Source organism: Myxocyprinus asiaticus, chromosome 28 (genome assembly GCF_019703515.2).
Source record: "Myxocyprinus asiaticus isolate MX2 ecotype Aquarium Trade chromosome 28, UBuf_Myxa_2, whole genome shotgun sequence".
NCBI classification, from domain to species: domain Eukaryota; kingdom Metazoa; phylum Chordata; class Actinopteri; order Cypriniformes; family Catostomidae; genus Myxocyprinus; species Myxocyprinus asiaticus.
This window is the reverse complement of record NC_059371.1, coordinates 996,801-1,024,371: the sequence shown is the minus strand read 5'-3', so window position 1 is coordinate 1,024,371 and position 27,571 is coordinate 996,801. Positions and strand designations below refer to the sequence as shown.

General features: G+C 37.2%; 1 protein-coding gene across 1 annotated transcript in view; it reads right to left on the bottom strand.

Annotated features, from left to right (window-relative positions):
- LOC127419205 (ataxin-1-like) overlaps positions 1–14,161 on the bottom strand; it is a 47,869-nt gene extending 33,708 nt beyond the window's left edge. The window contains exon 1 of the mRNA XM_051660417.1: positions 13,853–14,161. The gene's annotated coding sequence lies outside the window, so the exon portion shown is untranslated. The remainder of the gene's footprint in view (positions 1–13,852) is intronic.
- Between the last annotated feature and the right edge of the window lie 13,410 nt (positions 14,162–27,571).

Below are 27,571 nucleotides of genomic sequence, written 5' to 3'. Positions count from 1 at the left end.
TTATTACGGGGGAAAATCAACAAATTAGATAACATCTAACTAGCAGGCCAGTTTCCAGGCAGGTCTGAACAGCATCTGCTTTCTGCCTCACATTACTTCAAGTGGACTTTTCACAAGCAACAAAATTGGCAAAAAACGTTATTGATATTTAGTTAAAAATGTACATAGTATTGCTAGCTAATGTTTATTTAGCAAATTTCACAGAAACTGCCAAAAACAGGTTGATATAAAAAGAGGCTCGCCAATGACGGTCACGTAAATTTTTCCAGAAAAAAACTAGCTAGCACTACTCCTACAAATAAAGGCTTCGTAACTAAAAGGTTTGACTATCTTCCACAAGTGACAAAATTAACCAAAAAAGTTATTGATATTTAGCTAAAAATGTACATAGTATTGCTAGCTAATGTTTATTTATGCTTAAAAATAGAGGCTAGTTGCCTGTCCAATGAACGGTCATGTCATTTTTTCCAGAAATAACTAGCGTTACTCTTACAAATAAATGCTTCGTAACTAAAACGTTTTGACTTTCAATAGTGACAACACATATTAAATAACTTGTCTTACCTTGAAAGATCGACTCAATTTACTAGCAGTTTTCAATTTGAAGCAGTAAATCCAACACTGAAGGTAATTTCCCGGGGTATCCTCTCTGGCTCCGCTCAGGCAAATGGAGGACGGCGCTGATGACGATACATTTATTATTCACGCCCAGTAACCTATTAACCAATCATATGTGCTTTTAGGTTATATTGTCATGAGTATCTGGCAGTTTTCAGAAATAAATTTGGTGATTGGACGGCGAAGATACTGAGACAGGAACCATGGGAATAATTGTTCCCAAATTTGAACACTCCAGCTGGTAAGGGTTAAACAAGTATTTGGCTGGTCATGTGATCCTAACATGGCAGCCCCAATGAGGGACCCTCTCCATGTGGAATAAAACAGCTTTTATAAGGTTGCTGATAAGTCTTCATCTCATGTGAGTGCTCATGATGTTATACATAGATTTAAAAATATAAAAAATTCACAATATTGTATCAATATTCATGTGCCAAAAATCAATATTGTTTACATTTTCAACTTCTACAACAGTCCGTTAGATGGAGCAGTTATTATGTTTTACCGCTGAGACAGAACAGAACTCCTTTGACGTCACCCACAACAGAAAAGCTGTTGACAGCATGAACGCATAGGAGACTATTCAATGTCCACCTTCCTCTTTCAAATCCAGGGTTTGGCAACATTTTGGTTTGTCAAAGAACTTTGTTTATTTTGCACATTAGTCTACATTACCAGAAGTGAAGTGATCGCTCTTTTGGTCTTTAGTGTATTAGCGCATTTTTCCAGTGCTCCGGTATAGTGTGTTATTGTGTGTCACACACACACGTTGGTGTGGCTATCCTTATGATGACTCTCCATAGACATAATGATTTTTATACTGTACGAACTATAAATTCTATCCCCTAAACCTACCCCTAAACCTAACCCTCACAAAAAACTTTTTTATGTTTTCAAAAAACATTGTTTAGTATGTTTTGTAAGCGATTTGAACTATGGGGACACTAGAAATGTCCTCATAAACCAAACTTATAACATAATACCCTTGTAATTACCAGTTTGTAACCTAAAAAAAATGCTATTGAGAAGCATATAAAAACTACTGTGAACTAGCCTACAGACCGAAAATCCAAGTTCTTCTTTTACAAAAATAAAAGCCAGAGAGTTTTAGAGTGTAATATAACTATATTATTATTAACAATAATAACAACAATAATTGTGGCAGCAGGGGCGTGGTCAAGCGTCCGTCCGGAGAGAGAGAAAGCGGTAAGTGCGCTTGCACCTGAGCTAGATTATGTTTAACACCTGTTTCTAATTCCAGTGAGCATGGGGAGAGCGGCATATAAGCAGCCACGCCACCAGCAGAGAAAGAGAGAGAGAGTCTGGCACAAGGAAGGCCATGGTGCTCCTGAAGCTGTTGCATTAATTCTGTTGTATTTGTTAAGCTTATGTGTTTAAGTAACTATGTGCCTGTAAAAGTTAATGTATTTAAGTGACTATGTGCCTGTGAAGCTGATGAGTTGTGAAGTTGAAAAGCACTGAAGTGGCTGATTAAAAGTCTTACCTGAGCCTGGAAAAACCCGCTTCCCTGTGTTCACCTTCCCTTCTGCTGTGATGTTTGTTACACTGGTGCCGAAACCCGGGATCCTGAAGTACGCCCCATGGAGTCCTCGCAGTTGGACGAGATCCTCAAGTCCCTCGCCGCCCTACACAAGACGCACCAACAATCCCTGCTTGAGCTTCGTTAAGACCAAGACCGCCGGTTCTTTGAGATTCTACGAGCTCAAGCAAAGGACAGGCATGCGATTAGGAGCCTCCTCAACCAGGAGAGAACCCTGGCCAAGACCCCAGACAACCACAGCCCCCTGCCCCCACCCACACTTCTGAAGATGGGGGTGGAAGACGATCCAGAAGCCTTCCTCGACTTGTTTGATAGAACCGCCGAGATCTGGAGCTGGCCGCAAGATCAGTGGGTGGCCCGGCTCCTCCCTTTGCTGTCCGGGGAAGCCCAGTGTGCTGCACAACAACTGCCGGTGGCTAACCTCCTGGCCTATGAAGACCTGAGGAAGTCCATCCTGCAGCGGGTTGGCTGTAGTCCAGAGCAGTACCGGCAGCTCTTCCGGTCCATGAAGCTGGAGAAGACCGACCGCCCGTTTGCTTTCACCCAACGGCTCCGAGACGCCTGCTGGAAATGGCTGCTGGTGGGGGATCGTGACGTCGCGGGAGTTGTCGACCAGGTGGTGCTGGAGTAGCTAATCCATTGACTGCCAAGAGGATAGGCAGAGTGGGTCCAGTGCCACTGCCCGGCGTCGCTGGAGGAAGCTGTCCGACTGGCGGAGGACCATTTGGCAGCATTCCAGAGGGTGGAAGAGCCCTCCCACTCTCTCTCCCCCTTCCCTATGTTTTCCCCGATCTCTTCCCCCTCCCCTCTTCTCTCTCACTCTGCTCTCTCCCCAGAGCCCGTTCCTGCCCCGCGGATGCGAGGAGTCCCGCCACCGTAGCCAGTTCCCTGTGCACAGGGTTTCCCGCCGCTCTCCCCCTCAGGTGGAAGTGTCTGGGCCAGTCTGCTGGAGTTGTGGGGATCCGGGACACTTCCGGGATCAATGCCCTGTGATGGAGCTGGGGACAGTGGTCTGGATCCCCGACACTCCGCAGGCTGCCCCTGATCGGGCCGGAGCATACCAGATACCGGTAAGAGTCAAGGGGGGTACTCACCAAGCATTGGTGGTGTAGGGCTTTACTTGTTGTTTAGATCAGTGTTACTATCAGAAATAATTAATAATTATTCTTTATTCAATAATTCTTTAGTTATTAATTAATATTTAAATTAATTAATTGAATCTAACTCATTAAAACCTCATATGGGGCTCCAGTAAATGTAGTGCGCCATGTTTAGGAGCGGGTTTGGTTATTAGCAATAATTAATAATTATCAAAGATAATTATCAATTATTAAAATCAATAGAACATTGATGAGAATCAATGTTAGCTTTTTTAATCCTTTAAATCAACAATTATCAAAGATAATCCTTAATGGTTAACATCGATGAAACATTAATTAAAATTAACACTAGCTTATTGATCATTCAGATTCAACAATCATCAAAGATAATGATCAATTATCAAAAAATCAACAGAATATTAATAAGGATTAACATTGACGGGGAACCACCCTGGGATCAGGGACTAATAACCAGATAGTATAACAGTCTCAATATTAGATTGTTTTCTTAGGAAAATCGACATCCGAATAATATCGATTTTCGGGAAAAAAACAATGAATGAAGGCTTGAATCCGAGCACTGACATCCCGTCAGCATGACACAGGCTGTTTTACAGAATGTTTTACATTCACCTGATTTCTCTCTCCCTTTTGTCTTGCAGACGGATGCTTCAGACAGAGGGCCGGGGGCCGTGCTCTCGCAGGTGGTGGAGGGGGAGGAGCGCCTGGTACTGTACATTAGCCGTAAACTCTCGCTGAGGGAGACTAACTACAGCACCATTGAAAAGGAGTGTCTCACCATCAAGTGGGTGGTCCTCATTCTCCGGTACTCCCTGTTGGGGTGGGCCTTCACCCTCTGCTCGGATCACACCCCACTCTAATGGCTCCACCGCATGAAGGATACCAATGCGCGGATCACCCAGTGGTATCTGGCTCTCCAGCCCTTTAAATTCAAGGTGGTCCACAGACTGAGAGATGGGCCGGCCCGCTTCCCTGTGTTCTCCTTCCCTTCTGCTGTGAAGTTTGTTACAATAATATATTACAAATTAGAATAATATTTAAATTGACTAAGTAATGTTACATCCTTTCACAAATAAAGTGAACACAAAGAGACCCACTAAAGGAGCCAAAGACTTAGGTATTTAAGGGTCAGTATTGTTTATTTTCACAAATAAATGGTTTACGTTTTTATGGAGTCACTTTTATATTTATTTAATAATGCATTTGGTGATTTGGCAACAGTTTTCTGAAGTCCTATGAATAAGAATGAAAAACAGTGAGTAAAGTATGATAAATATCGCAATATATTGCAGTATTGAATCACAATACACCAAAAATAAAAAAATCACAACTCTGTCGTATCATGACCTAGATATCAATATAATATCGTATCACCAGTTACATTGTGATTCCCACCCCTGTATTGTGTTGGTCTCCTACAATAAAGTATAAAGTAAAATTGTGTTAATTGAATTAAAATGTAATTAAATTGTGAATTCATTTTAATTAAAGAGTAAAAAAAAAAAGTTTTAAAATCTCTAAAAATACAAACTTTCAGTGCTCTACAGACAATCACTACTTATCAAAGTACACATGTGGTCATGTACATGAGTCTTCATCTTATGTGAATGCTCATGATTTTATACATATGTTTCAAATGTACTATTTACACTGTGTGCCCAATTATTAGGCATTAATATTATTATCATTATTTCCATGCACATTTTCCAACTCCAAACCATATAAACTTGAATGCTTATTGGATTCAATCATTTTCTGGTGGTATGTATTTGTGTAATGTGGCGAAAATAACTAACACCTTATATCAAGGTGTGCATAATTATTAGGCAGCTTAATTACCTTATGTAAAATGGGCCAAAAAAGAGATTTAACTGACTCTGAAAAGTCAAATATTGTAAAATACCTTTCAGACGGATGCAACACTCTTGAAATAGCTAAACTATTGAGGCGAGACTACCAGACAATCAAACGTTTTGTTGCGAATAGTCAAATGGGGCACAAAAAACATATGGAGAAGAAAAGGCACAAATTAACTGCAAAAGACTTGAGAAGAATTAAACGTGAAGCTACCAGGAACCCATTATCCTCCAATACTACCATATTCCAGAACTGCAACCTACCTGGAGTGTCCAGAAGTGCAAGGTGTCAAGTGCTCATTGACATGGCCAAGGTCAAGGAAACACGACCACCACTGAATATATTCACAAGCTGAAGCATCAAGATTGGGCAAAGAAATACATGAAGACAGTTTTTCAAAGGTTTTATGGACAGATGAAATGAGAGTGACTCTTGATGGACCAGATGGGCCCGTGGCTGGATCACTAATGGACACAGGGCACCACTTCGTGACAGGTGCCAGCAAGGTGGAGGAGGGGTGCTGGTATGGGCTGCTGTCATTAAGGATGAGGTAGTTGGACCTTTACGAGTTGAAGATGGATTGAAACTCAACTCTCAAACCTACTGCCAGTTTCTGGAAAGTACTTTCTTCAAGCAGTGGTACAGGAAGAAGTCCTCAGCATTCAAGAAGCCCATGATCTTTATGCAGGACAATGCTCCATCACATGCATCCAAGTACTCCACTGCTTGGCTAGCCAGCAAGGGCCTCAAAGATGCCCAAATAATGACTTGGCCCCCTTCCTCAAATCCTACTGAGAACTTGTGGGCCCTTCTCAAACATGAGATTTACAGTGAGGGAAGACAATACACATATTTGAACAACATTTGGGAGGCTGTGGTTGCTGCTTAAGCGAAAGTTGATCGTGAACAGATCAAGAAACTGACAGATTCCATTGATGGAAGGCTCATGTCAGTTATTGAAAATAAGGTTGGCTATATTGGTCACTGAATATTTTTGAAAGGCCAAAAATGTTATTTAATTGTCATTTTGTGTTACTTATTTGTTGCACCTACTCTAAAAACTGAGAATAAACAATTGAGTTGGGAGAAATTATTTTTGTAATTTAGTTGCCTAATAACTGTGCACACTTATATATTCCCCTGAGAAAGACAAAACTTCTTTGTTAAACATTCAAAACATTTTAGATTGACTGAGAGCATTGTGTTTGTTCAACAATAAAATGAATCCTGAGGAATACAATTTGCCTAATAATTGGGCACGCAGTGTATTTCTTTAGGAGTAAAACTTTTTTAATGAGGAAAAGCAAGTGCACCTTTAAATTAATCATTGCTGACTGTGAATAGTGAATGGCATCGGTAACTGAAAACTGTTGTGTTTGAATGATGCTGCATCCAGGCCCTTAGGTGTCAGTGTAAGTCCAAGACAACTGCCATATTGACCAGGACAACATAAACAAAACATTACTGAGTGCACTTGTAACTTCAGTGGGGTGCAAACACACATATCTGCCATCCTCCTGGTGATGCCTCAACAGTACAGTACAGTGACATTCTCTTTTCATACAGTATATTACTACAGTCTGAGTGGATGAACTCTAGTGACAGTAAAGACACATGAGTGATGTTTGATGAGGACACAATGAAAGAGTGATAGGGTGATGGACAGAGAGAGAGAGATGGAAGCGTGGTGCTGCCACAGTAATTACAGTCTGTGTACATTATGCAATATGGGATATTGCATAAGATACTCATATATTTCATCCTTCATGTTGAATTTATCAGTCTGTTTATGTATTCAGTCAACAGAGACATTGCATCCATTTGAACACTGGTTTATAGTAAGTAACTTACCCACAGCCTCACTAACCAACAGGCTGAGATCTATCCACGATTATTGTGAACTTTAAATTCCAGTTGCATTTTACTGTCCAAATAATGGAATTTTAAATTAATATAGAAATACCATAATTATCAAGACCGCATTGTGCCATTTTCCAGTCTTGTCGTATTATCTGAGCACTCCAAATGAACAGCGGACTGCAGCTTCTGAAGAGTGCATGAAGATTAACCACTTTTAAACACTGTGAAGTGGGGATTTTGATATTGAACGCAAAGTGATCTGTTTCACTTTAACATATGCAAAATTGCAAATGTTTTGGATTCATTCATACACACAGTGTTAATGACTTTATTCCTGTGGAGATCATAAAACGAAAAAACATATTTTCAAATACACATAGAATCTCAAATGTTTTACTTGATGCGAAATAAAGGTTTGTGGGTTTAATCTGAGCCCCTTAACACATACCTGTCAACATCGGATTGTAAAAAATAGGGAGATTTGTTTTTTTGGTGGGGACGTGGTTTGTATATGCGAGGAATGGCAGCCGGTGGAGTTTCTGGTGCCCCAGTAGGGTAAGATGGTGCCCCATAGGGAGTAGGTGCACTACGCAGACTGCATAATATGCGTATAGGGAGCTGCGGTCAGTAATACTACCCTGAAGATGAATAATACCAAGAAATGTTTTCAGATGGTCCCTTACCACATACATCACAGTTTTAGCAATACATTTTGAGCTTTTTGACTTATTAATAATAAAAAGTGTATATCCTTTTTTATATGCTAAAAACTTTCATGACCCATGACTCATAAAAAATATAATTATTTTTTGGAATATTTATCTTCTTATGTATACATCTGTGTTGGTTTATATGTATTTTTACGGGGTAAAGTTTTCTTTTATTTACTTAATTGTTTTCCTTCAGCGTCTTGTCTTCTTCACCTTCTCATCTTTATGACTTTATTTTCAATAAAAAAAATCCAGTTTTAGCACAAAGTGAGGACTTTTCAGACGGTCCCTTACCCACCCTATGAAAAATTTCCAACTTATATCAATGTGAAATTAAAGATATCGCCGTGCCGCCATCTGACCAGCTTATGGGACAAATCACATCCCGTATTGATACGGGAGACGAAATTTCATATTTAAATACGGCACAATCCTGTATTTTACAGGACGGATGGCAACCCTACCTGGAGGTCTAATACATCCTTATGAGAAAAGTGTGGATGCGGAAAATCCTGAGTTTATTTGGAGAAATTGTAAATCGGGAGTACAGCGGGAGGAGGGGTAGAAAAACGGGAGAAACCCAGTAAAATTGGGAGTGTTGGCAGGTATGCCTTAACATAACGTGTGAAAGTGAAGAATTTAGAACAGAAATATATTACTATTGCATAAAATACTAAAATAGATTAGAATAGAATAGGGTTGTCTGGGTTATATTAAAAAGAGTGTAAATGTAAAGCTGTCCAAAAAGAAAGACATATAGAAAGAAATATTTTAACATTTAAAGGGATAGTTCACCCAATGACAATTCTCTCATCATTTAGTCACCCTCATGCCATCAAAGATATGTATGACTTTCTTTCTTCTCCTGAACACAAACAAAAGTTTTTAAAAGAATATTTCAGCTATGTAGGTCCATATAATGCAAGTGAATGGTTATCAGCACTTTGAAGGTCCAAAAGGGACATAAAGGCAGCATAAAAGTAATCCAACTCCAGTGGTTAAATCTATATCTTCAGAAGCTATATGATAGGTGTGGGTGAGAAACAGATCAATATTTATATCCTTTTTTTACTGATAATCTACACTTTCACTTACACATTCTGGTGTGGAAGTGACTTTCACATTCAGCCATCAACTGGTTGGGGCTGGTCAAAGTAGAGATTAATAATCAAAAATACTGTAATTGCAATTAGATTTTTTTGTCCAAATCGTTCAGCCCTAACTAAAATAAGATTAATATGTCATATCCATGCTAATATGAACATGCTAAATTTACTGTATGTCCATTTGAGCTTGAAAATTTGAGTTATGATCCCCTTTGACATGCATAGTATTGTAAAAAAACACACACAAAAAAAAACAAAGCAGCTCAAACATTCTTTAAAATTGACAACAAAATGAAAAAAAGATGAAAGAAAGTCATAGGCCTACAAGTTAAGAACAACATCAGGGTGAGTAAATGACAAGATAATTATTGTTTTGGGGCAAACTATTCCTTTAACCCATAGACTGAGTTCTTAACAAACCCAGACTGAACTCTTAACTAACCTAAAGTCACTTCACAGCTTCATCTGTCATAAACCAGCACAAACTAGCAGAATGAATCCAATCACACGCCCACTGACTCGCTCCTGCTTTCTGCTTCCTCTTCCTCATGCGTGTGTGTGTGTTTGAGTGAATGCTCCTGTAAAAATAGACATCTTAAAGCGACAGCAGCCACCCGAGAATCACAAACAGCAAAACTAACAGAGAAAATCTTTGCCCAGCAATGGAACTTTCCAGTTTAATGGAGGAAAGCCAATATCCACGACCATATACTATTTTCATATACTGTATGTATACATTTCATACATACAGTATATTTCATCATTTCAGCTTTTTCACTTTACCAAAAATATAATGTATTCCGATTAGAAATACACCCTCAATATAAACATTAGGCCTATATTACAAAGTTCACTCTTACAGACTATATAAAAAAATCAGATCGGATGTTTTAGTCTCATTCACGTGTGAACAGGGTATAAAATTAACTTTTTTTGCCCACTGGTGAATCCCAAATTTACCAGCCACTTTGATTTTTTACAAGCCACTTTGATTTTTCAAATATACAATTTTAATATAATATTATTTATAATATACAATATCATACTAATAAAAATTTTGCAAAATAAAAATGGAGGCTAAAGAGTATACAAGCACAGAAGAGAAACTTCTTGTTCACACATGAATTATGATGAAACACATGACAACAATTCACCCAATGCTGAGTGTATGGAAACACATACAGCCACAAATATTTCAAGTCCAAATAAAGTGAACCTGCAGATTTGTGTTCACAATGCTTGTAAAACGATTTTCTCCATGGAAATAAAGCAAATTAAACTCAGAGCACATCCTCAGTGTCACGTCTAGATGTGTTTTGTTCATGTTTGTTCATGTCTTTTATTTTCAAGTTTAGTTCCTGTTCCTGTCATGTGATTTCCTGTTCCCTCATGTGATCTTGTCATGTGTTTCCCCTGTTCATGTGTCTTGTTTTCATTGGTTCATTGTTTGATTACTTTGTTATCAGTTCTAGCTTGTCATTGGTTTAAGTTTATTAGTCTTGCTGTATTGTTTATAGTTCTGTCTGTTCATTGGTTGTCTTGTTACCCATGTCTGTGTATTTAAGCCCTCATGTTTGCCATTGTCTCTTGTCAGGTATTGTGAATGTAACTTTGTTGTTTTGTCCTAGCCAAGTCAAGTTCATGTTTACATTTAGTTCACGTTTGTAGTCAGGGTTTTGGGATTCCACGTCTGTAAATAAAACTGCACTTGGGTTCATCACTTCACCATCGTCTCTTCATCTGCTTGTTGCCAACATCGTTACACTCAGATGGTCTAAGATCATTTACAGCATTTTTATAGACAACACTATTCTTGCAAACTGTTTTCAGAAGACCGAAATGCGTATGAGAAGTGTTTTTGCTGCACTCGTCTGGAGCAGATGGCCACTGAACCTCTGAACACACAGCGGATCAGATATCAATGGCTTTTCTTTCATGTGTTCTTCAAAATATAATCTAGTGTGTTTTTTAAACCTGCGTATATGTGTCTAATGGCATTTCTTGTCATATGCCACTTTGAAACTGTCGACCGCCACAGTGGCGGATAAATTACCCACCTCTGTGCATAAAATACCTGCATTTGTCAGGTTGGCGGGTGTTAATTTCAAACCCTCAGTCTGACATATGAAAAACACTGGTGAGTTGAAACATAGGATCTCAAAGTACAGGCTTGACAGTACTGCATTGCATACACAATAATGTAAGACAGTGGTTCTCAAAGTGTGGGGCGTGCCCGTATTGTAAGGGGGGCGCAGAAGACCCCTGTTCTCAAATCTCTTTCACTTTCAGACATTCAAATTTTTTTGAAAATAACTGTAAGAACCAATGTGCAAAATTTCCTTTCCTCCGTCTTTTTCTCCTTAAAACATTGTGGATTGTGGGATTGACAGCGGTGCAGAGAAAGCGTTAAGGGTGGTCGAGAGCGTCCAAAATATAGAATTTCTCAGCTTTATGCAAATGAGAAGTGGGAAATGACGGGCGGCAGCCAATCACTGTGAGCTGAAAGCAGTTACGTCTGTCAGAAACGCTTCAACATATGAAGACAATGCTTAAGTTTCTGCTGGATTCAGTGCTTTAATCACCAATGGACTTCAAATGATGATTGCTTGCACACATTGTGATAATACTGTGGCTGGGTGAGCAAAAAAAAAAAAAAAAAAAAAAACATTTAGAAACACCGTTTCAAAAATTGAGAGTTCATTGCAAATTTGCCACAAATTCGCCACAGATAATTTTCACATGCAAATGAGCTTTGTGGCAAACTTGCAGCAAACTGTCCATTGTTGCCAAAGGTTTGCCGGAGGTTCACCGCTAACGGTGAAGAGCTGCAAACTTCTGGCAAACATTTCCAGAATGTCAATGCTCATTTGAAAATAATGAGCGGCAAGTTTGCGGCTAGTTTTGATTTTTTCTAAGGGCACTGATGTAAGAACATAAACAACAGTTATTAATAATATGGATAACATACAATTTAAATTCTAATTTGTACAGAGAAATAAAGTCTCAGTATGCAGATTGAGCTAAATCATACAGTTTTAATAATAATAAAAAAATATGTCTGAACAAATATGATTCCAAGGCAAGTGTATGCCCTTTCATAACCTTCAGTGTGTGAATGTGTGTGTGTTTCACTCTCACACAGAGAAGTGAGAGCCACCACTCCTGACATCATGATTAAACAGATTGAAACTTTGAGTAAAAGAGCTAAAAATGGCACTATATGCTTCCAATGCCAGTGTCTTCAGGAAACTGTAAAATGAAGAAACTGTTTTATATCAAACATTACTGCTGATTCAACGTACTGCATATTATTCAATGCACAATTTTTATTGAACTATTTATGTTTATCTCTTAAAGTTATTCACGTAGTCAGTTTAGTTTCATTCAGAATTAAACTTTAGTAAACACTTTACTTTCAACAAAGGAACTGAAAACAAAACCAAGTCAGATCAAGTCCTTAACTTTTGAATGGCTGGCCAAGAGTGGCGTGACTAGCTTTAAAACATTACACACATAACCTACAATCGGCCATCAGTGCAGAGGTCAAAACAATATTCACACTGAAATGTAAGTGCTGTATATATATTACAAAAAGCAGCTTGTTCCAAGAATGCCATGTGTTTTGACAAGTGTAAAAATGGCATGTATCCAGTCCACTGATAGTGCAAATGTATGCTGTAAAACAAAGTTTGTCAGGAAACTAAAAATTTCCTTCCTATTGTAACATCTACATTAACTGGTTTTATTTATATAAAAAATAATCAACGAGAATACATTAAACTACACTGATAAAATTACTTTTAAGGGTTGAATCAGGTAAAAACAACTGCAAAGTTTCACTTTTTACAGTATATTACCTGTAGGTGACAAACACAATTACCATTCATGACACATTTGAAAGTAGTCGAAGCCTTATTGTGTGTGTAATGCACCATGTTGGTAACGCTTTACAATAAGGTTCTATACGGTAACATTAATTAAAGCATTACCATTAAAAATTAATGGTAACTACTAAAACTTTTTTACAGCATTTATTAATCCTAGTTCATCTTAATGGTAACCCTTTACATTAAAGTTCTATTTTAGTTAACATTAATTAAAGCATTAAATATCATATGCTTACAATGAACAATAATTATCTCCAGCATTTATTTATATTGTCTAATGTTAATTAATTAAAAATACAATTGGTCTTTGATTATTTATGTTATTTCACAACATTTCACAATTGCATTAACACATTTACGTATGCAACTTTTAATTTTAAAAATGTAGTACATGTTAAAATTTATATTAACTAAGATTAATACAATAAGTGCTGTACAAGTATTGTTTTTTGTTAGTTCATGTTTACTAATAAAGTAAACTTAGGTTAACAAATACAACCTTATTGAAAAGTGTTCACATTTTATATTAATTTAATTAATTTATAAATATGCTATTGTTCATTGTTAATTCATTATGTATTACCTAACATAAACAAAGTTTAAGGTTAAAAAACTACTAGTATAGAAATGAACAAAAAATGAAGATTAATAAATGCTGTAAAAGTATTGTTCATTGTTAGTTCATGTTAACTCTATCATATACAACCTTATTGTAACTTGTTCCCACCATTGCTTTATGTTCTCATTTCTGTATTTAGTTTCAGCTGTACCCTCTAATTCTAGTACACTAAAAGCACGTCTTTGCTTTACATGTAAACACACACACACACACACACACACACACACACGTTGGTGCGGCTATCCTTATGAGGACTCTCCATAGACATAATGATTTTTATACTGTATGAACTACTGATTCTATCCCCTAACCCTAAACCTAACCCTCACAAAAACTTTCTGCATTTTTACATTTAAATTTTTTTTTTTAATTTAAATTATGGGGACACTACAAATGTCCTCATAAACCACATTTATAGCAAAATACCATTGTAATTACCAGTTTGTAACCTAAAACAATTTCCTTGTAAACCACCCAAACCCGTACAGACACACACACTCAGAAGTGTCCTACCTCTCTGGCTGTCTTTTTATGGTGACACACACAGCAGTGAGTGATCATGGGTAAGCAGCAGTCTCGCAGCAGACGGGAACATCAAGTGTGATGCTGTAGAGTCGCTCTCTCTCTCTCTCTCTCTCTTATCTTGTCTTACCTTCTCTGTCTTTTGCTCTATATTCTGTATTTTCCCTGTCTCACCCACTGTGAGCTCTCTCTCTTTCTCTCTCTGTAGGTCTAAAGCTCACTCTGCTCTCTTTGGCTTCGCACACACTTGCCTTCTCATACTTCAGCTCACTCGCCCTTTGTGACCCCCTCCTATCCCCCCCCCCTCTCTCTCTCTATCTATCTATCTATCTATCTACTCTCTCTCTCTCTCTCTCTCTCTCTCTGTGGGTGTATAATTAGACTCACTCCTGTCAAATACAGCTCTTGCTCATTGTGGGAGCGTCTCTGAGCTGGCAGGAAGCCGAGCAGCTTTGCTCATTAACCTCTTAGGAGCTGGGGAATGTACCGGCACTGCCTGCACCCCATTGGTCACTTCCTTCTCTCATCCCAGCCACAGACTGCACTGACTGGCTGCTGCAGCACATGCTGCCAGGCAGCAGCTGACGCCATTGGCTGCAGGTCCACATGAGCAAGACTGTAGCTTGAGCACATTTATACACCAAATACAACAAACTTTTAAAATATTTGTCTGACTGTGTACAATTTAAACACAATCTCACAAAATAGTATTGTAGGTTTTTTGTGGTCCACCTCAAGCAATGCTCAGTATGGTCACATGGTGAAGTGTTGTCAAGCAGTAAGAGTTTGTAGTTTAGTCCTGTGAATAGTAGGCTATTACACACTATTATGTAAGGATCAATCAGCTCATTTGAGACATTTTACTTCTCTGTCTTAGTATGAATAATGCTGTTTTAATGTTTGCCTTGATATTGTAGAGAGTTTATTGTCTGATTTTTTTGTTGTGCCAAATACAGTTTTTGCTATGCAACTCTAATCATATTATAATATTTATCTCAATTAAATATAGATTAAAATTAAGTGAAGTTAGCCCATGCAAAACTCTATTGTCTGAATGTTGTGGTTTTGGGGGCGGGGGCCGTGGTGTGTGGAGTCATCTTGGGGTGTCCTGGGTGGTTGCTAGGTGGGTCAAAAGAGCCCACCCAGAGTCTCTATGATATTTTTGTCCCTATACAGCTCGGGTTTCTCCTTCAATGTACGTCTATGTTTTTTTAATTTTATTTATTTGTTTTTTTTTATCATCCGTCAAATGAAAATCGCAAGGCTAATCTCTTAATGACGATTCCTAAAGAAACTGTTGCCCCCCCCCCCCCCCAAACCATGTATTTGTTTCCCGTCAGCATGTGTCATCATCAGTGCAATCTGATTACTAGATAATTACTATTAATAACTGTACTTTAATTATTTATTGGTCATAACTTAGTCTAACACATACAATTTTAAATTCTTGTAAACAGATTACAGATACTTTTAATCAAAAAATGTGAACTGTCACTCTTATCAGCAGGGTCCTGCATTGAAAATTCTATCAATGTCAGGCGACTCGGTACTACTGGTGAAACAAATTTAATGGTACTCATGCCTCTCAAAACTTACACAAGCATCTTTACGGTGCAATTGAAGCATGCTTTTGCTCAAACCGCCGTACGCACATCATGCTGGGTGTCCACTGGCATGTGGTGAGCGAAGTGAAGCAAGCATTTTTAATTCATTCCAATGCGAGCCAAGCGCCACGCTTGCGAAGTGGATTCTTATCGGAATTAGTTGAAAACAGTGGAAACACACGACATACGGTCAGCATGCTCCAGAGTGAAACTTGCATGATTCACTGTTTCCTCTGGTGCAGAAAAAATCTGCTCAACGCAGCTCACCACGGCAGAGAGCTGCCGCTTTGGGGCATGTTTGTAATATGCAAAGCCAGTGTGTTTTGTCCATCATTGTTTTCAGTACATGAGCAATATATAAATATATACATGATTATAGTTTGAAAGGTGCTAGCTTCATTTCTGAATGCCCACAATTTATAAACAGTTGTGGTGAGCGGGGCGGGGCTGAGCGACGATGGTGCGGAGTGAGGCTGGAATGGACACCTGGGGCGAATTATCTCGCCCAGCTGTTGGTTATTGCGGTGTTGGCGGGTGAGGGATAAAGCCTCAACCAGAGCTGCAGTCGGGAGAGTCACAGAGAGAGAAAGACACCACTGTGAAAGACCACTGCTAGTTTGGGAAGAAGGAAGCAGGAGCAGGGTGCACATCCAAACGCACAACATTTATTTTCATACTTTTCAGCATCACACACTCTAGTGGCTTTTCAGCTCACTGACCACGCAGTCGCTCTGCTTTTCAGCAGCAGCTTTCAACCACACACACACACAGCTTTGTTGCGTCTCTCTCTCTTTGTGTCTCTTCTGACTGCGGCTCTGGTTGTGGCTTTATCCCTCACCCGCCAACACCTCAGTCACCAACAGCTGGGCGAGATAATTCACCCCAGGTGTCCATCCCGGCCTCGCTCTGCACCATTGTTGCTCGGCCCTGCCCCGCTCGCCGCAAAAGTGTTGATTTATTGCAAGTTTACTTGCAGCCTCAGTGTTGCTACAACAAATGTATGCAATCATCATTTGTAGTCTGTTTGAAGTTGGAATTAAATATAAAGATGTGATTTAAACAATGAATACAGCATTTTTTTTTTTCAAGTTACAGCATTTTCGTAGATTTTGAAGTGCTTCTGACAGACATCACTGCCTTCTGCTCACAGTGATTGGCACGCGCTTAGTGTTTTCTGCTTCTCATTTGCTTTTTTGATGCTATCGGCCGCTCCTGAGTCCCCTCGCTTGCGCCGCAACTTTGTCAATCCCACAATCAACTTCGAGAGCGTGGCGCTTGACTTCCATAGGAATTGAAAACGCTCTCTCACCTTCACTCACAATGCGCCAGTGGAAACGTACAGTAGTCGGGCTTTACTCAATATCAGGGCTACAGGCGGAGACCATAAAATGTAGAATTTGAATTCTAAAGAGAACATTCTAGTATAAAGCTCTATATGGAGAAAATCAAAGCCCTCAAACTGCTTGACATCCCCTTCATTATAAACAGCACTGATGAGGTAAAAAGGAAACAAATAATACACATGATTAGTTTTTAAAATACACATCATCATCCTTAAAAAATATTTTGGTATTTGGTAATGTTTTAATAATAATGTAATGATGTTTTTTTTTTTTTTTTTTTTTAGCAGTAAATGGTAACTCATATTTAATCAATTAGAGTGAATCTATTAGACATTATTTTTACAACTGTAAAAGTTGTAGTTAAAGGTTTTTAAAATATGTTTAGGCTATTAGTGTTTTTTTTTTTAACAAATACTATAATTATTTAGAAATGACTATCTACATTACCATAACCATAGTAATGAGTCATCCATGGTCTTACCTGTGGTAATGGCCTTATCATTACAAATGTCACTATTAAATAATGGTAGAACAATGGTAAACATTCATATAGGGAAGTACAATTTAGAATGAAGGGATTAAAACTCCATGAATTATGAACAAATTATTGACAGATGTTCCACCTTGTTCTAACTGCCCATGACATAGATATTCTAAAGGTGATTTAAATCATTAGGCCTGTGTCCTGCTAAACTAATATCATTCTCGTTCAGATGTCCAAACAGTCTCCAGTTACGTTTGTCACTTTTTGTGAGGCAGGAGATTTTAGCTAGTGAAAATTTTGAGTGTCTAGTGACCTAGGAAACTAGTAGCCACAGTGGCTGGTGAGCCAAAAAGTTAATTTCCAACCCTGATTTTAAGGGGAAAATGTGTAGTGCTGAGTGAGTGACTGGCATGCAACAATTAACAAAGAGGAGATATAGACACTGGGCCTCTTTCAAGATACACGAGCAGAACGAGTTTTAATGTAAATGGTTTGTAAAGCCATTCTGACTTAAATTTTAGTGTTCATGAAATTTTTCATATTTTCAAAATGTTTGTTTGTAAAAGCAAAATTTTCACCTGCTCCTGACCACATGTAAATCGTATGCAAGTCATCCGAAAGTTTTGTGCATTTTTCAGGCAAACTGTTATTAATGCATTTTGATAGAAGTGAAATGAAATAAGTAATGAAAAATTAACTAGTAATAGAACGAGTGAATTTAACCTTAATAAATAACAGAAATTTGTAAAATAAATCAATAATAATAATAAAATGAATGCGGTTTGTTTTCTTTTTTTTTTTTAAACACTGTATACTTAATTGAAAATATTTCTTTCATGTTTGCATGTATTTTTTTTAAAGTATAGTTTATTCCCAACTCTGCTTTATAAATGTAATATCCTTTTTCCAGCAGAAGTGCTTGGCATGGGGTGAAAATGTCATTGGAAGACAAGTTTGTGTTTGATTTCTCTCTCTCTCTCTCTCTCTCAAAAAAAAAAAAAAGAAAAGAAAAGAAAAAAGAATACCCTCTAACATTATTGGTTTGACAATTTATTCATTTGATATACAGTAAGTTCTGTCATTTAGGTTTCACCAATTCAGTATAGGCATTGCTACACTGTGTTCAGTTGATAATGCATGGTCTATGTAAATGCTGTTAAACCTATAAATAAACACATGTCGTGGGCAGGTGTGTACACAATACAACGGAAAAAAATTGAAAAAGCCTATTAATTTCTCTGAAGATTCTTCCAGTTAAGGGAAGAATATCACTGTTACCGTGATGATTTACTGCTGAATTCTCACCAATGATGCTGGCTATGGGCTCAGCTGAGCCAAACTACTAAGTTCAGTCATGAAACTCTAGGTGTGTTCGAATTGAACTGCATCTCGATTTACCAATCGGCGAGATTTGACGGTTGCAGTTGGGGAAGGAGTTGAAAAGAGAGCCGTTAAACCAGACACTTTTGTGCTTCCCATGGCATGCAGAACCTACAACAGTCACAGCAGATCGCATGATGTTTCTGTTCGTTATTGCAGACAATCATGGAATTCAGACAGACAGATACTTGAATTTTACATATAATAACCAGAAACATTATTCCTTTGAAAGGGTTATGTGTTGCTTCATACAGTGCCTGCTGGTGCACAAGAAAAAAAGTCCCTTAAAAGCCTTTATTATCTTAATATCAATAAATGGGTTGTAATAACTGTGAATGTTTTTATCAATAAACATGATTTTACTATGAAAAATCTAATATAAAATGATATAAACATGATGTACTGTTATAAAAACACGGAACTGTGAGAGTTTTCGCCAAACTGAAGATGTCAGAATAAACACCTTTGTGGCATACTATACTACTCTTATTTCTGCCATAGACTGACATATCAGAAGTAATAAGAATAGTATGTGAAGTATACAACTGTGAACACAGCCCATGAAACACACATCACTGTTGTCCCGTTATTAATTTGGCCAATCGTGAATAAACTGTTTTGTCATCAGAGCTTGTGCAGCTGTTCTGGAGCTCTCGTGGTACTTTGATGGCATATGTCATGGTAACGCGCCAGTGGCACCGTCTCAAGTCGGACAAAATTTCTAACCGACATGCACTGCTTCAAGTTCGGCGCTAATTGGTCTGCTCAGCGCTACATAAAGTTGAACACACCTTCTGCATGGCACAAACTGAAAGGTTCTTTGAACTTGTTACCTGTTAGCCAATCATCTTGCTCATATGTGATATGTCAAGCCAATCGGCTCACATGGTGTAAGCTGATAGGCACTTTGACGTGTAACTGGGTAGAAAATTAACTTGTTTACTCTCTCTTTGTTTTAACATAGAAATTTGCTCAGATTGCAAGTAAGCTGGTTTCACTGCAGCGTGCTGTGAGAGTTTTCTAGGAAAATGTTATTTGAAATATATTCCACTACAGATTACAGAATACATGCTGTGAAATGTAATTTGTAACATATTCCGTTAGATTACTCAAGGTCAGTAACATATTCTAAATACTTTGGATTACTTCTTCAGCACTGGTAGATTTTGACTATAAAAACTCTGCCAGTACAGTAAGACGAAATACACATGTTAAAAATACATTCTCTGAAAAACCTAAATATCTTATGCAGTGTTGTTTCTAAAACAAGATAAATCAAATGTATCTTGTTTTAAGGATTTTTTTTTTTCTCCACAATTTGGAATGCCCAATTCCCAATGCGCTATAAGTCCTCATGGTGGTGTAGTGACTTGCCTCAATCCGGATGCCGGAGGATGAATCTCTGTTGCCTCCGCATCTGAGACTGTCAATCCATGCATCTTATCACGTGGCTTGTTGAGCGCATTACACAGAGACATAGTGCATGTGGAGGCTTCAAGCTATTCTCCGTGGCATCCACGCGCAACTCACCACATGCCCCACCGAGAGTGAGAACCACATTATAGCGACCATGAGGAGGTTACCCCATGTGACTCTACCCTCCCTAGAAACCGGGCCAATTTGGTTGCTTAGAAGACCTGGCTGGAGTCACTCAGCATGCCTTGGATTCGAACTCGTGACTCCAAGGGTGGTAGTCATCGTTTTTAATCACTGAGCTACCCAGGCCCCTGTTTTAAAGATTTTTAGATATTTTTTACAGGAAAACAATACAAAAGTTATTATCAAGAATACGATTTTTGCCCTAATATCAAAGGTCATACTAGAAAAAAGAAATTATGATCCAACGTGAATTTTTTTGATAAAAAAATATGATCGTGCCTGGTAACGTGCATGTAAAATGGCTAGAAATATGATTTTAGCTTAGCGTAAAGCTGACAATTTACACAAGGTTTATTTCAATTACTTCTGCTCCAGACTTACTTCAAACTTACTTCTCTGTCTGCTCGTATGAATGTAACACATCATAAGAAAGTGTTTCACCACTGTTCAAATGCACTTTGGATCGCATCATTTATAAGTATAAATGTTTTCCATCTGAAAGGACTAAATAGTAAATGAAACAAATGACAATAAAATGCAGTAATTTTTTCAGTAATCAAAATACTTTTTGAATTTAACTGCATTCTAATTACCAATTATTTAAATTGTAACTGTAGTGGAATACAGTTACTTATATTTTGTATTTTAAATACGTAATCTCATTACATGTATTCCGTTACTCCCCAACCCTGCTAACCCTTTAATATTATGAAAGTTTTAATCATAATTTGTGCCCCATAGTTTGCTTGTGTATGCCCTATATGTTAATAAAGTATAGGCTATTTCTCTCACCAAGAACACTTGTAATGGAACAGTGATGTGTCTTATATGTGTGTTAATGTGTCACTACAAAACACACATAGAGCTGCTACTCACAAAACTCTGAGTCAGATTACATTTTCCTGATATGAAATGATGCAAGGAATTACTCAAAACTATTCAATTATAGTTTCAGTTCTGTTGTTACTTGCATTACACATATGATTTTAATTTCATAAAAATGATTGTGCTTCAATTTATTTAGTATACACGCATGTGCAAGCTGAGCTGAGCTAAGCACAGATGCACAAGTGTATTAAGCACTCTCAGCTTCTAGAGTATGCCATCACTCAGAAGAAGCTGGGAAGCCCATGAATATTTTTTGTTGTTTCAACAAAACATCAGAACAAATCAGTTAATTACATTATACTCCCCAACGCTACAGAGGACATTCTGGGAGAGTAAAATCTGTTGAAACACACACTCTGAATAATTTTTTGGAAAGAAGGGTTAAGCAAAGTGTTTGTTTTTTTTTTCTCTCCAATAGGCCATAGCCATATATTTAACAGAACTCTGACAAACGATATTCAGAAATGGGTCCCAATTGACATTAAGTGTCTTTAACTGCTATGTACTTTCATCATAAAAAAAGTAGCCATTTGATACAAAGTACATAAAAGTTAGACACATAAAATAAAGTGGGACACAGTTATGAGTTCATAATGACTTTTATTAAACAATAAAATCATATGCATTTTCTTTCTATTTTTTTTTTAATGTCTTAATGTTTACAATAAAATTGTTGATCCCATGTCACCCCAGCACACATGCTAGAAAACAAAAGTAAATAAATTACATGCATAAATCAGAAAAAAAGTTATAAAAACAAGAATATAAAATAAATTAGAGTAAACTACATACATCAGAGTGTACAATGTGACGAGTTATCAGCACAGAGACATAGAGCAATATTCACATTAAACCCTTAGATATTTTTATGTTCTTCATCAAATCCAGAAAATGACTTTCTAGGTTTTAAGATTATAGTGTCCTAAGACTCTGAATATTACTTCATAAGTTTACTGATCTTTCTTGTTTTCAATGATTCATGCACTATCACTGCAGAGAGAAAATACACACATTGCCACTAGAAAATGTTCATTTAGTCACATGCTGCATGCGTGTATATATATGTGTGTGTGCTTTCATGAGTGCTACAGTGAACAACAGAAGACAGAGGTCTTACTCTCATTTCCTCTGTCTCAGACACTCTCACTTCTGTCATACTGTGACATTAGCTGACCACACACACACACACACACACACACAAACACGGCGTCATTTTGTTTTAAAATGTGGGTTGGGGTGTGTGTGGGGGGGGCTCATGAATATTAATTAGGTTATGTGCAGATAATGTCAAATAATCTTTTACTGTTTTAATAAATAGTCATACTTGATGAACAATTCAAGCATTTTAATAAAAAAAATGTATTGGATAACTTGAATGGTACATTTAACACTGTCAGTAGATTTTGTCGGTCAGTGAATAAATACATTAACCCATTTTGTTATTTAAACAAACAAACGCCAGTAGTACTCGTATTGATCACTATTTTAACAAAGGCTAGAGCAAGTGTATTCCTGATGTGTCCTGTTAAATCAGCATAACTGCAAACTTGAAATATAAGTTATACGCGCTGTCTTTCTTTCCACCACAAAATTAGATTGAAACAGAACCACATGCACCTTCATACAAGTGGTCCAGCAAAAAATACAGTATTAGGCGTTTCTCCATCGTAAAATAATGAGCGACGGCTGTGTTTCCCGATAACGTTGCAACTTAAGCTTATAAGATCATCTTAACTAACATTGCTCATTATTTTACGTTGGAGTTACGCCTGTTTCCCAAACCAGCAGGTAGATCGCTCGTTATAAAGTTGAACTTAAGTTAGTTGTTATGGGAGCTGTCCCGTTCCAAGGATGCTGGTTACTTTGGCCAGTATACAGAATGTCCAGGCTATTGTCTTCTCTGCATGAAAATGTGGAAATACTAACACTCATGGAAGTTCGTTTGTAACCTTGTCGAGGCGCCGAAATGTATTAACTATTACAGAATGTACTAAAATAAATAATGATGGCTTTAGTAAGACGGAGTTTCAGATGTATTGATGCTCGATCACAGAGATTAATGAAAGTGATGCAATAAATGCATGTAACGTGAATGTACGAAATGTGAATCATAAGGGGCTCTCACATTGCCTAAAGGGTTTTTGGCTGGAAACTGAACAAATGCACACAGAACAGGATTAAAATGACGGACATCAGTATTGAACTACTCATAGACCTGTCTAAATATTAATAAATCATCGGGTCAGAGTTCAAGGTACTGTGTAGCCTACTTGTTGCCTTACTGCCATTATGCAGCATGCAATTTGTTACTGCCTTGACAAGCCGATTTGAACCAGCCATTGGAGGAAGAGGAGGAAGAGAAAGAGGGGATCTCTTATTGCACACTCACTCTAATCTCCTTTTTTAACCATATTTTAATTATGTATTCAGGTATATTTATTTAAATTTTAAACTGCTTGGTCACATAATTACTCACATTTGTCTTCTTAAATATATATATATATATATATATATATTTTTTTTTTTTCATGCGCAGACTGCGGAGACTGCCTATTGATTTCATAGCGATTTTTTCAACACTTTTTTTATCCTCTGAACTAGTTTACAATTGCTTTCCAATGATCAAAATATATTAAAACACACACACACACACACACACACACACACACACACACACACACACACACACACACATATATATATTAATTTCCCAATGTCTTATATTAACTGTGAAAGATGCCATAAAGGTGTTTAAGTTGCACTTAATGAACTTAGGATAGGTTCAAAGCTCTCGTTAATTTACGAACTACTTAGATAACGATGCTTCTGGGAAACGCAACTAAGAGATTAAGTACTACTTAAGTGCTACTAACCTTCAATTTGGAGCTTCAGGAAACCCAGCCGACGTTAGTTAAGATGACCATAAAAACTTAAGTTGCAACGTTTTTGGGAAATCCAACCCTCGTCAGTTGTTTGCTTGCACGCAAATTCACCTCTACTAGTCAATTTTGCTTTAATAATAAAATTCATTAATTGAAACAAGAAAAAATTAAAATCAAAAATATTTTTAAATTATAATAACACTTCAAATAAAACGAAAATATAATCACATTTTTATTTATTTATTTATTTTTTAAATCCAATATTTTTAACTACCCAAATCCAAACATTTTAAACTCTTCAACTTTTTTCACCAGCAATTGTAAATATAACCATAATTATAACTGAAAAATAAACCATGGCCTATATAAAGTTGAACACAAATCTCATAAATTTTTGTTTCATAAATTGTCTCCAAAAGAGACTGTCAGGCCGGGACATAATTTTCCACTGTATTTTCAAAAGTAATTTGTTGTGCATTGAGCTGCCCTTCGCGCAGTCCCAAAAACAGAGCCCAGAGTCTTCTTCACTTTTTCAAAGAATATGCCTTAACTTATTTTCACCAAAAAAAGTGTAAGATTATTTCAGAAATGAAGACATTCTCCATGCACATACATGCATGATGCAGAGTAAAAATGTGTAAGATTGAAGTGCACAAATTACATGTTGATTGTCTTCAGTCATTTAAAAAGTGCGTAATTTAACACAGAATAAAAATTAAACCCTTTGTAAAATATCATATAATATAAAACACCAATAATAATAATAATAATAATAATAAAAACTTTTAAAATAGTTTGTATTGGTTTTTATTGAACTAAAGTATTTTAATATAGCTATTCAAATATTAAAAACGACTAAATATCAGTAAACAGCTCGACAATAATTAAATGGTTCAGCCCAACCTTGGCTGAAAGCTTTATAATTGTCAGGTGTTTTTAATCATTGTCTGTCTGGGGTTACGATTTTTACAGCCACACTGACAAGTTCTGTCAGTTTCGTTACTGACAAACATGTATGAGGTGTTTTATTATTATTATTATTATTATTATTATTATTATTACGTTTACAACAACAATGAAATATGCGCATCATGAGCATAATACATTTCTACTTAAAAACATAACTGCACGATAATGCACTGACAATGTTTTAGAAGCAGAAAAGCCTTGATAAATAAAACCTTGTCAAATGATCCAGTCAGAAATAAAGAAATAAAGAGCTGAACATGAAAAACTGAAGTGCTTGGTGGGTTAATCACCCCTTTTCAAAGCATCCTATATAAATTACATTAATAAGCTATTTTAACAACATAAATATAATATTGCCACTTATATCTGCACAGCTGAACTTGAACAATGTGCGTAAAACCTTGTGAATAGGCTGGTATCATATGAAAAGTCTTTAAAAAGGGAAATAATCAACATCTCTATAGCATAAAGAATGACAAAACAGTCTCAAAGGATCTAATACTTCACTGTACTGATTGTATGCTATTATTTCACCAATTTATTTCAGGTTTTCCTAGGTTTAATAAGGTGTTACGTTCACGCGCACTTCACCGTCGGTGGCACTCCACCACCGCTTTTAGGCGGTTATCACGGTGATCCTAGTAGCCCTATGCCCGTGCTCAGGGGAGGCATACACATGCGCTCTGCCCTTGGTGGGGACACTTCTGTTTGTATTTTGCTTGGCAATTTTACTGGAAAGGAGCGCAAACTGCCCTACAGCGGAGCGGGTATTTGAGCGTGCAGACTGGTGCAGGAGAACACCGGCAACTGTCAATCAACGTCACTGATAACAGCTGCAACTAGTACGCATTGTAACAAACTCCAGTGCTGAATTGTCATATATTATAAAACACACAGACGAAATGGAAACTCCTGCTCCCGAACTGGATATATTTCTTCCACATTAGGCCGGCGTTTTAGGACACCAGAATTTTGTGACACCTACTTTCCGGCATTCTCTTGTCAGAGATGTGAAAACATACGCTGTGCAAGGGAGATCCCGGTTTTGTTCATCGGTTGATAATTCTTTGGATAAATATAACATTTTACACAAAATGCTCAGATTGCATTAAATATGTGTTCAGAAGAGTTGTATGTTAAAACCGAAAGTTCATTATGGGTTATTTCTGAAGGATGCATATGGATTGCATGTGTGGAGTTTGACCACGTTCTGCACACATGTGAGAACAGGGTGTGTAAATGTTTTATTAATCATATCTTATTTATTGATTTATATGTTTTCCAATTAAGTGAACATGTGTAATGATAATTATAATGTTTTAAACTGCAATACATGTCCTTCAAGCTTGGTTAAAAAATTTTAAAATACAGTGAGTGATTTAAGTATGTGTTAAATGCATAAAATGCTGTGAATGATATAAGGTGATGTGTGCTGAAGCATATGGGTAGGCTTATGCCCTGTTTGTATTTTCTTTTAACATTACCCCTACCATATTTATTTTTTTTTAATTTTTTTTTTTGCATTTCATTGAACCATATTTCATTTGTTGTATTAAATTTCCGCATTTAATTTTTGTATCTCGTTTTTGCATTTAAAAAAATAAAATACAATACTCTGTATTTTATTTTTTTAACAATACATCGACTGTTTTTTTTTTCCTTCTTTTTTTGTTGAACAGCCAACAGATACCCCCCCAAAAAAATAATAAATCTTTTTGTATCCTGTGTTATTTACACAGTATATTTACAACCCACCAGCTACATTTTTGGTACTAGGAGTGGGGTATCTGACAGTTGGGAGCCTATAGGTCAGGTTTTTTTTTTTTTTTTTTTTTTGCATGTTCATGGATGTCTTCAGTGGTGCAGTGGTCCAATGAACAGGCGTCAGCCAGAGGTGACATGGCAAGGTGACGAGATTGATGGATGAGAGAGAGAGAGCATTGGAGTTCTGCTGATTCTAGGGGGGTACTGTTTGATGAGACACCTATCCATTGACTTTCTACAAGCAAGAAAAGAAGAATATTATACAGACATTCTGCAACATATCCTTTGGTTTCAACATTACAGACTGATTAAGAGACGTTTTGCCCACCAGTTAACTTTTACTGGTTTTTATAGAGTTGAACTGAGATAATTTGAATTTTTCAAATTGCCACAATCTGATGATGATAGTCCAGTATTACAAAACACTGATGATGAACAATGTTCAGGGACAGAAGAACTTAACAGAAAGCATGAGGAGACCATGGCAGCTATCGCCAATTAGATCAGAGAGCCAACCAGGTCTTGTTTATGTGCCAAGAGAGCGTCACACATCCAACCATTCAGTGGCGATTTCAGCAAAGATGGGAGACATGTTGATGAGTTCATTGATGAAGTAGAGAGGTTCTACATGCTAGAATCAGACCACCGAGGACAACTTAGGCCTCATACTCTCCCTCTTAAAGGGTGCATCCTTATAAGATGTCAGATTAAGGATGGGGAATGAACCAAAGCAACCATGTGACCTCTTTGTGTACCTGAGAGAAGCTTTTCAAGAAAAGCACAGTGTGTCACATTTA